Source organism: Gymnodraco acuticeps, unplaced genomic scaffold (assembly GCF_902827175.1).
Source record: "Gymnodraco acuticeps unplaced genomic scaffold, fGymAcu1.1, whole genome shotgun sequence".
NCBI lineage: Eukaryota > Metazoa > Chordata > Actinopteri > Perciformes > Bathydraconidae > Gymnodraco > Gymnodraco acuticeps.
This window is the reverse complement of record NW_022989762.1, coordinates 301495-312799: the sequence shown is the minus strand read 5'-3', so window position 1 is coordinate 312799 and position 11305 is coordinate 301495. Positions and strand designations below refer to the sequence as shown.

Below are 11305 nucleotides of genomic sequence, written 5' to 3'. Positions count from 1 at the left end.
TATTCTCAACTTTCATTTATTTATACATTCATTTCCATATTTATTTATGCATTTATTTATTTCTGTATTTATTTATTCCTGTATTTATTTATTTATTTCCGTATTTATTTATTTATTCCTGTATTTATTCATACATTTATTTATTTATACTTATGTCATGTTCCGTCCTCCATAGATAGTGTAAGTGCTGTCGGATTCTCCTAAGAACTTTTGAATTCCCCTAACCACTATCCCTTAACTTAACCCTGTGACGTTTCACATAGAGGTCAAGGAATAGTGGATAGGAACGACAACAACAATATTCTGCTTCCATCTGTACTTGCTGCAACTCTAGATATTTTCAGTCAAAAGGCTTTTACTGACCTGGAACAATGTTCTCTAAGAAAGGCAATGATATGCAAGTCTCTGTGGCGCAATTGGTTAGCGCGTTCGGCTGTTAACCGAAAGGTTGGTGGTTCAAGTCCACCCAGTGACGATATATTTTTAACTCTACTAGCTAAAGTGTTAACGGTCCATCAGGCAGTTGAGATTGTGAAATTAAATATGCTTCATCTGTTCATGCAGATAGTTGCTGTCATTCCTTATAGATTTATAATATATTTAACTTTAGCTTAATTTTGTATACCTTGTTTGCAGTTTTTTCTCCCTCAATGCAGACTTATTTACACCAAAAACCAGCTCTTCAAGCTTAAGCCGGCAAACATGGCGATTTTGTTATATTGTACGGCTGATATCACCCAACACTTTGTTGTTATTTCCTTAAACTGGTTTATGCAGCATTCACAGCACCTGCAACATGCTGCCACTCTTTGTGATGCCCACAATGTGTCCACCAAACGATATTATGACCTTGTCTCCACTGTCCCAACAAATACTAAGATGTTACTCTCTGAAATGTCTTTTGTTAGCCATTGTGTAACTAATTTTCTAATTGACCTGTACAGACATACCAATTTAAAAAGGCCTAATCCTATTTTGGTGGAATTAATAATTTGATCAATCCAATTTCTAATTTATTTCTATTTGTACTTGTTTTTATGTCTTAAGAATATTATATGTTGCCTTGTTGGAGGAGCCTGAGACTTCACATTTTCATTGTCAACAAATACACTGAAGCTATCATGCAACTGAATTCTGAAGTCTGGTTTGCAGTGATGCTGATTGATTATAACACTTTAGATGGGCCCATCTTTTGTAACTGTAGTGAAGTGGACCAGGGGCGGACTGGCCATTGGGAATACCGGGAGTTTTCCCGGTGGGCCGTTGCTGTGCGTGGGCCGGATGGCTAAAAAAATTAATTAAAAAAATACATTTAATTTCTTTGCCTAAATCCTACCGACCCACATTTGTAAGTGTTCCGGCCACTCCCTTTTTTATTTATTTTTGCTTACCTAAATCCTACCGGCCAGGGGCGGACTGGCCATTGGGCAGGTGAGGTCCACCACCTGCCCACACCCACTGTCAAATTGTCTCACCCACATTGAGGATGCTTCCTACGCCCATGTTTTATTCCATGCGTCAAGTCAGGCAAATTGGGTCAAAATGTTATTGCATCAATGATCTGTTAACATTAAAATCAATAAATATATGCTGTAACTATTTTGCTCTATAGGCAACTCAAGGGCTCAGGTAATGTGATTACTATATGAATAATGGTCCAAAATAACATAAAATGCATAGGGTTTTTTGTTAAGTAACATGCTTTCGTCGCCGGCCGGCCGATACATGCCGCGCATTAAGTGGGCCTGTCTGTCACTTTTTCCCCCCAGTCCGCCCCTGAAGTGGACCCTTGTTTCAGTGAAAGTATACTGTGTAGAGCTCAGTGTTTCCCGAATCCCACTTAAAGGCTTACCTTGTTGGGCCACCCAGGTACACTTACAGCAGCCCCAGTATGTCACTTACAGCAGCCCAGTATGTCACTTACAGCAGCCCCAGTATGTCACTTACAGCAGCCCAAGTATGTTTGCGACTCCATTCAGGTATCATATTTCATTTGAGTGCTGATTTAGTGCCCCCCCCCACACACACACACACACACTCACAAACTCGCTTCCTGCAACACCGTAGCTGCAACTACATAACGTTTCTTAGACTTATGCCAGACATTGTAGTCTCTGTGGCGCAATTGGTTAGCGCGTTCGGCTGTTAACCGAAAGGTTGGTGGTTCAAGTCCACCCAGTGACGGTATATTTTTAACTCTACTAGCTAAAGAGTGAAGTGTTAACGATCCATCGGGCAGTTGAGATTGTGAAATTAAATATGCTTCATCTGTTCATGCAGATAGTTGCTGTCATTCCTTATAGATTTGTATTATATTAATTTTGTATACCTTATTTGCAGTTTTTTCTCCCTCAATGCAGACTTATTTACACCAAAAACCCGCTCTTCAAGCTTAAGCCGGCAAACATGGCGATTTTGTTATATTGTACGGCTGATATCACCCAACACTTTGTTGTTATTTCCTTAAACTGGTTTATGCAGCATTCACAGAACCTGCAACATGCTGCCACTCTTTGTGATGCCCACAATGTGTCCACCAAACGACATTATGAAGTACTAACATTTTGTATTGCAAAGATCTTGCTTAACATGCAAAAAAGCATGTTAAGCAAGATCTTAAAAAAGGTTGTGCTAGGCTAAAGCTAGCTATTAGCTCTGCTGCTATTGTTATCATAGACTGTATATAAGTTGTTATTATATTGTTATGCACAATGCACTGCATATCTGCCGTTTCTTTACCTTAGCGTAGCACCGTGTTGACGCAGGATCTGCTGCCCAATCTCCAATCTATCATCCAATCATGATACTCGCTGTCCATTGTGAAGATTGGACCTAAACCAATCACGCCGCGAGTTCACAATGGACGGAGCCAATCAAGTCATGGCATCACAATGGACAGAGCCAGAGCCCTAGGCTGCTTCTCAGGTCGATTAAATGAAATCCTTGCTTCCCTCACTTGCGTCGTTTCCCTGCGTCTAGTCCCTCCCACCAGGGAAGCATGGAGGGACGCAAGGAAACCACGAGAAGCAGGGAAATGAGTTTTAAGAGCAATGGGACGTCCTTTCCTCCGGAGCGTCACGTGAAGCGACGTCCGTTTGTGATGACGCTGCACAGCTGATCGTCTGACAGCAGCTCTGTCCACGTTGTTTCCACACACCCCCCCGCCTCTGTTAGTACACATTTACTAACACAAACATTTGTATCATCTGTTGTAGACCCAAATACATTAAATCAAATAAGATCTCATTCTCAAAAAAGATAAACGCCATTCTTAAAATTTATAAACGAACAATAGTTTGATTAATATTGATTAGAGTGCACAATAGAAATAAAATAATTGAGAGAAGAAAAAGAGATATGTTATCTATCAAAACCCAGTTAGATTAACAGTCATTGGATTGCACACTTTGTTTGTTTGTTTGGATATGCAGCACATTAACATTTAAATAGCACTTAATGACTGACTGAATGGAAATGACAATAAATGAAAATGTAAAACGAAAAAAGCGATCATGAACATTTTTCCAAAAAATGAATTAAATGATTTTTGCCCACTGTGTTGTTCAGATATATCACATATTTGTAACTAAATGATACATGAATTGAAACAAAACACGGTATAAACTGAGGAGTGACTCCCGTGAGGTTCATGTATTTTCTTCACTCTGCTCTCATGTCAAGAAGCATCAGATCAGTGCATGCACTGCCTCGTCCAATCAGTGAGCGATACACAGTAAGGGGGCGGGGCGAGTATCTGAGGATTCCATCGGAGGATGGTCTGGTGGTTCCTCGGTTATCGCTCCTCCATGATCGCTCCTCGCTCCTCGATCCTCGGTCCTCCGGCAGAAATAAGAGCCATGGGACGGTACTCAAGATGGCGCAGGCAAATCAACTTCCGGTGAGACCGAGGACCGAGGAGCGAGGAAATGAAAATAGTCGACCTGAGAAGCAGCCCTAGAGAGATAAGAGTAACGACACTCTTTGATGTCGCCGCCAGCCGGTCACGTGGTTTATGTATGCCGGTGTTATGCCGTAGGTTGAAGCCTTGCCGTGGATTGAAGCCCTGTTCGCGGGGACGCGCAAAGGTGACGTCATCGCCTGTATTGAGCGTTTGCCGTTTTCAAAGCTTTTCTCTCTCTTGAATTATATCAGATTAAACAGCAAACGGCTGAATAAATAATGTGCATACAATTGCGAGGAGGCTCGTTTTAAGGCCACGTTTTTCAGATCTGTCACAATATTCGTATTGGAATAAATTTACGTTTTTGAGTGTATAGTCCCACTGTGTTATATTCCTCCTTCCTACAGAACAGACAATGACAGGATAATATGTGATTTGTCAGTATAGTCCTATTTCTTAAAACCTTCTCTGTTGTTTAAGTGTCTGATAACCACGAATAGTAAGCAATTATATGATCATGTCAGACACTGTGTTATTTTCAATCAAGCCTAAAAGATAATGTGTTCAAACCGGCTTCACTCACTTGAATTGCTCCTTTGAATATCATTTTTATATATTCCTACTCAACACATGTTTGTATTGTAATGCCACTCATATTTTTTTAAAATTGTATTTTAAAGTGACATTGAATGCTTTGAAAGGTGCCCTAAAATAAAGTGTATTATTGATCTTATATCTGTGCCTCTATTACATTACATTTCATTTTCTATCACACTATTAATGTTCCTTATTTTAGACTAGGTTAATCCTGGTGTCAATAGGGAAGATCTGCACTGTTCTCTACATAACATGTTCAGAGCAGGTATTTCTCCTGCCGGATTTGGAACCCCCCCTATATCTTTCTCCAGGATAGTCACAACTTCACCAAAAATCATACTGGTGCTGGCTGTTCCCCTCTAGTTTGTGCTCACAAAAGCATTTTACTCTGGGCCTAGCAGGTACAAAACTAAAGAGGGGCTTCCAAATCCGGCAGCACCAACATCTGATCTACGGCAAGGCTTCAATCTACGGCACAACACCGGGATAGTTCCAAACGCACTTCCGTGTCAATGCTTCTCTATGGCAAATACAGCACAAACATGGTCAAAATAGTCATAGATTAAACCAACGCTGTTATTTTTTAAAGATTGCTTTCATATTTACATGATGTGGTTACACTTTGTATGGATTGGTACTATTTACAAGTTTCGTTATTTAACGATATTTTGAGGGGAAAGTGTGGTAGCACAAGCAGGCTATGTTGCTGTCACTGCCAGGGCAGTCACGTCTGTAGTATAGTTGCGCTGTGCTGTCATGTTGTTCTATGGGACAGACAGACAGCAGCGATTGCGTTATTGAATGGTAAAAATATATATAAAAAAAGACACACACCCAAGTACTTTTTCAGCTGTAATTGCATTATTGCATACTTTTTATTGACAGTTTTGCATTTGGAGAGGCAGGGTGACAACGGAAAGCTTGGTAGCCTATTACTTAGATACGTTTTACATTTTTGGAGGGAAACGCTTGTGTTCATGTTAGCATGGGTAGCATGATCATGTTAAGACTATGAATATCATTTTACCACAACAGTGGATGAACAATTGATATATGTGTTTGAACAAGAACAACAGGAAGAACAAAGTAAAAGGGACGAACAAATGTGTGAACAAGTATTAAGAACAGTATATGGAAAAAATGATGTGTGTTAGAACAAAACAAAGTAAAATGAATGAGAAGGAGAACAAAGAGGGTTAGGGTTCAACAGAAAAATATTAATTCAGCCAAAAAACACAATCTTGATTAATCTAAAGTGTAAAACAATCTTCAACACAGACCAAATGAGTGCCTTTGGACAACAAAACATATGGTGGGGCAAAGAAACGATAAATTAAATTAAGACAGAGTGGGAGACTGAAAATGATTACTATGATAAATATTCAAACTATTTACAGAAGCTCCTGTTGAACCATGGTTCAACAGAGCAACAAAAACAGGTTTGTCAATGACGAGGCCACTTTGCCAGGGGGAGGTGATCCAGCGACGAGACAATAAAGCAATTCATATTAGGTTCTGTTGAGGCACTACAGGATATAAAACCTTCCAAGCCATGACCTCTGCCTGAAACCAGGACCACTCAGAGGAGAATGCAGCACATCAAACTGGAGTCAGGAGTGTGAATAACACATTTTGGCAAAAACAAATGGTTGCTTACCAATACAGTGGCTGAACAATGGACACCAACAAGTGAAAAACAGAAGCATAATTGTACGAACAACAATAGTTATTTACAAACAACCATTTACAAAAAAGCAACTATTTATAAAAAAGCAATATTATTTACAAAAAAAGTTAGGGTAAGCAACTATTTACAAAAAAGCAATACTATTTACAAAAAAGCAATACAGAACTCTAGGGCATTCAGGAGCCTAACCATTTGGAAAAAAACAAAAAGGTTCCTTTGTGAAAGGGACATCCTCTTCATCTGTTTCCTGGGCCCTAAAAAGCAGAGCAAGAATAGGAACAGTGGTGAATAAGGGGAGAGAATACAGTTGGGAGCAGACTGAACAGAGGACATAGCAATATTCATGTTAAAATGTTTGCACAACAAATATTATGGCACTTTCGTTTATATTGCATTTTAATAGATCAGTTGTCATACCATGGTTGGATGTGCAGCATTTGGATGCTCTAATCGATCCGAGAAGGGGTTCCAGATGTATGGCTTCCCTAAGGACGTAGAGCGAAGGAAGAGATGGATGGCAATGGTCAACAGACAAAACCTGTGTCTGACAGAGGACAACAACAGCAGAAAACTCTGTCATGTAAGTAATGTTCACAGAGGTGACATGACTTGTTAACATTATAAAGGGCATCATATTTCCAAGTGTAGAGAATTATGACTCTTCAATGACATTTGAAGTGTGCAGTGGAAACTGATAAAACCTACCTACCTACAGGTACACTTTGAAGACGACCAATATATTGGCAACAAATCAGGAGGAAATTTGAGGTTGAGGCCAGACGCTGTTCCAACAGTATTTATACATCGGCCTAAGCCGAAAAGGAGGAAATCCACATCAAGGAGTATGCCTCCAGCTGTTAATGTCAGGAATGATGACCACACCTATTATGGCACATCAAACATTGGTATGATATATGAAGCTAACAATGTTTCCCATGTTATATAATTCAAGGATAGACGTCCTTCAGATTATACAGCTTCAAAACTACCAGGGTTCAGGGATTCTCTGAAGACTCATATACCACATGTAGATCATCTACAGATTTCTTCATACTTTAACATTGCCAATAGACGAACTTAGATGAATGTCACTATAGGAGTGTAGTGTACCCTTAAATGACAATAGGTGCACAGCACATGTAATGTTCATGTGTCTTCTCGCAATTATCACTGGCCCTGTGTATCTCGTAATCGCTATAACCGGCCTGCTCTCGTCTATCCCACATGCTCCACTGAGATCCAACATCTAGTTTCAGGTGGCCTGTGGAACTACCTGTCAGCTGTTCCTAAGGCTGACTTCATCTCTGGCTACGCCTCCCTGCAGACCCTGAAATTTCCTTGCTCTCACTGAGACCTGGATTACTCCATCCAACACATCCACCCCAGCAGCTCTCTCCACAGCATATTCCTTCTCCCATACACCCAGACCCACTGGCAGAGGAGGTGGCACTGGTCTCCTGCTCTCTCCCTAATGGCGCTTTTCCCTCTTCAAGCTACCTAACTTCACTCCTTCCACCTTTGAATTCCATGCCGTCACAGTAACCCATCCTATACAATGAACCATTGTTGTTCTCTACCGTCCACCAGGCGCCTTGGGGGACTTCTTGGAGGAATTAGATCATCTCCTCTCACACATCCCTGAAACTGGCCCTCCCGCTGTACTTCTCGGAGACTTCAACCACCAGACGGGGAAGATAGACGAACTAACATCTCTGTTAACCGCCTTTGCTTTCTCACTGTCTCCGTCCCCACCGACTCATAAAGCTGGCAATGTCCTTGATCTCATATTCTCAAGGAACTGCGCTACTTCTAACCTCTCTGTAAACCCGCTCCACACATCCGATCACTTCTTCATTTCATTCTCTCTACCCCTTTCCAAACATAAAAAACTAATCTCTTCTCATCCTGCACCTGTCCGCCGTAACCTTCGTTCCCTCTCCCCCTCTCCCCCTCTACCTTTGCCTCGTCGGTGCTCTCAGCCCTCCCTTCCTCTGACTCGTTCCAACTCCTGCCTCCAAACTCTGCTGCAGAAACTCTCCTCTCTACTCTCTCATCCTCTCTGGACTCTCTCTGTCCTCTCACATCTCGGCAGTCCCCTCCTGCTCCCTGGCTAAATGACGCACTGCGTGCTAATAGAACCGTCCTTAGGGCAGCAGAGCGGAAACGGTGGAAATCCAAACACTGTGACGACCTCCTAACCTATCAGGCTCTCCTCTCCTCTTTCTCTGCTTCGATCTCTCAGGCAAAAAGCACTTTCTTTCAAGATAAGATCCAATCTTCCTATTCCAATCCTAAAAAACTATTTTCCATCTTCTCCACCCTCTTGGACCCTCCCAAAGCCCCTCCCCCCTCCTCACTTCTGTCAAGCGACTTTGTTAACCACTTTGAAAAAAAGGTTGAAGATATTCGCTCTTCTTTTTCTGACTCACCTTTACTCACCGCTGGGTCACCAGACCCTCCTTCCACCAACACACTAACCTCCTTTTCCCCTCTCTCTCCAAGTGAGGTTCTTACCCTCATTACCTCTGCCCGCCCTACCACCTGTCCTCTGGACCCTATCCCTTCAAACCTCCTTCAGACTATCGCTCCTGATATTCTACTGTTTCTCTCCCGTTTCATCAACACTTCTCTAACTTCTGGTCACTTTCCAAACAGTCTCAAGGAGGCAAGAGTAAACCCTCTCCTAAAGAAACCCACTCTCAACCCGTCTGATGTTATAAACTACAGGCCTGTCTCTCTACTCCCGTTCCTGTCTAAAACACTTGAACGCGCTGTCTTTAAACAACTCTCCTGTTATCTCCATCAGAACAACCTTCTGGATCCGCACCAGTCTGGTTTCAAGGCAGGTCACTCCACAGAAACTGCTCTCATTGCTGTCACTGAGGAACTGCACACTGCCAAAGCAGTATCCCTCTCCTCTGTCATCATCCTGTTGGACCTGTCTGCTGCATTCGACACGGTGAACCATCAGATCCTCCTTCACACTCTCCAAGAACTTGGAGTGTCAGGCTCAGCACTTTCCCTCCTCACCTCATACCTCAAAGACCGTACCTACAGGGTAACTTGGAGAGGGTCCGAGTCCGACCCTTGTCAATTAACTACAGGGGTCCCTCAGGGCTATGTTCTCGGTCCCCTCCTCTTCTCCCTGTACCCAAACTCGCTGGTCGCATGGTTTTTCATACCACTGCTACGCTGACGACACCCAATTAATTCTGTCCTTTCCCCGCTCAGAGACCCAGGTCGTCGCCCGCATCTCTGCTTGTCTAGCTGACATGTCTCAGTGGATGTCTGCTCACCACCTCAAGCTCAACCTTGACAAGACTGAACTGCTTTTCCTTCCGGGAAAAGATTGTCCCACTCTTGACCTGACAATCAACATCGGCACCTCTGTTGTTTCCCCGACTCAGACTGCAAGGAATCTGGGTGTGATCCTAGATAACAACCTGTCCTTCACTGCAAACATAGCTGCTACAACCCGTTGCTGCAGATACACGCTTTACAACATCAGGAAGATACGTCCCCAGCTGACACAGAAAGCGACGCAGGTTCTGGTCCAGGCTCTCGTCATCTCAGGCCTAGACTACTGCAACTCCCTCCTGGCTGGTCTACCTGCATGTGCCATCCGACCTCTGCAGCTCATCCAGAATGCAGCGGCTCGTCTGCTCTTCAACCTTCCTAAATGTTCCCAAACCACTCCGCTCCTCCGCTCCCTTCACCGGCTTCCGGTAACTGCTAGAATCCACTTCAAGACACTGGTACTTGCATACCATGCTGCGAATGGATCTGGCCCTTCCTACATCCAGGACATGGTTAAACTGTACACCCCAGCGCGTGCACTCCGCTCTGCATCAGCCAAACAGCTTACTGCACCCTCGCTGCGAGGGGGACCCAAGTTCCCATCAGCAAAAACACGTGGGTTTGCTATCCTGGCTCCAAAATGGTGGAATGAGCTCCCCATTGACATCAGGACAGCAGATAGCCTGCACATCTTCCGGCGCAGACTGAAAACTCATCTCTTTCGACTCCACCTCGATCGATAGAATTACTAACAAATAACTGCTAACAGAGCACTTATATACTAATAAAGGACTGGCTTATCTATAGCCAGTTGAGTAGCACTTGAAATGTTTGGCTCTATGAAACCTTATATGATTCTGTTTTCTTCAAGGTTGTGTCTTCCTGGTCGAATGTACTTATTGTAAGTCGCTTTGGATAAAAGCGTCAGCTAAATGCAATGTAATGTAATAATGTAAAGGCAGCATACACATATAACAGCAAGATTGCCTTGTTATTGTTACAGAGATTCAGGGAGATATTGAGGTGGAGTTCCAAGGGAATGAAAGGTACATAACAGACAGAGAGAGTGAGACAGATGTCAGCAGACTGCCAGGGGCCAGTATGTCAGGGGCCGACAATCAAGAGGCCACCTTACCAGAGATCAGTGTGCCAGGAGCCAGTCAGTCAGGGGTCAGCTATGAAGAGGCCAGTTTGCCAGGGTCAGGTGCTCCAGGGACCAGACTGCCAAGGGCCAGTTGTGACCGGGCTCACGTGGAGGATCTAATGAGGCAACTGAGAAGGGAGAGATTACTAAGAGAGAGAGCAGAGAGGGCTCTGGTAAACCGGAAAAGGATTAATTCGGCATTTAAAAAAAAACACAATTTGATTAATCTAAAGTTTAAAAAAATCTTCAACACAGACCAAATTAGAGCCAGATTACCGTCCATCTGATGAGGTTTTCACCCTTGTTCAGAACGTGGAGCAGCTGTTCCGTGTGAGGACGAGCAATTCCCTCACGGCCCGTCCACACAGCGGCGTGCGTTGAAGCTTCCAACGCTTCTGCCCATTCACTTTGAATGGGGTGACGTCACTTTTAGCCGAACTGCATTTTGGGAAGCGACGTGGAGCATTGCTGGCGTTGCTGGCTTCAAAAGTTGAGCAATGTTCAACTTTTGACGCCTCGACGGAGGCGTCAGCCAAGGAAATCCCGTTTATGCAAATCTGCCAGTACAAGCGCTAGCCAATCAAACCGCGTGTATGCTGGGAGAGACTACGCAGGTCATTTCCTCATATTCCAAAAAATGGAGGGAAAATTCATTATAGCGGTAGTGAATCACCCGGTG

The 11305-nt window shown here is 43.3% G+C and overlaps 1 long non-coding RNA gene and 2 other non-coding genes across 5 annotated transcripts; 2 read left to right on the top strand and 1 right to left on the bottom strand.

The window, feature by feature from the left end:
• Positions 1 to 401: 401 nt before the first annotated feature.
• Positions 402 to 475, top strand: trnan-guu. Its single transcript has one exon. It is a non-coding gene; the product is annotated as a tRNA-Asn (tRNA).
• A 1635-nt stretch (positions 476 to 2110) lies between these two features.
• Positions 2111 to 2184, top strand: trnan-guu. Its single transcript has one exon. It is a non-coding gene; the product is annotated as a tRNA-Asn (tRNA).
• Positions 2185 to 5464: 3280 nt separating this feature from the next.
• On the bottom strand, positions 5465 to 11077 carry LOC117545790. 3 transcript variants are annotated; one of them, XR_004568883.1, is made up of 4 exons: positions 10903 to 11077; positions 10618 to 10754; positions 6603 to 6670; positions 5465 to 6439 (listed from the first exon to the last, which is right to left on the bottom strand). It is a non-coding gene; the product is annotated as an uncharacterized LOC117545790 (long non-coding RNA). The 3 variants fall into 3 exon arrangements; XR_004568882.1 differs by having other exon boundaries at positions 5465 to 6670; XR_004568885.1 differs by lacking the exons at positions 5465 to 6439; positions 6603 to 6670 and adding an exon at positions 6690 to 7067.
• Positions 11078 to 11305: the final 228 nt, after the last annotated feature.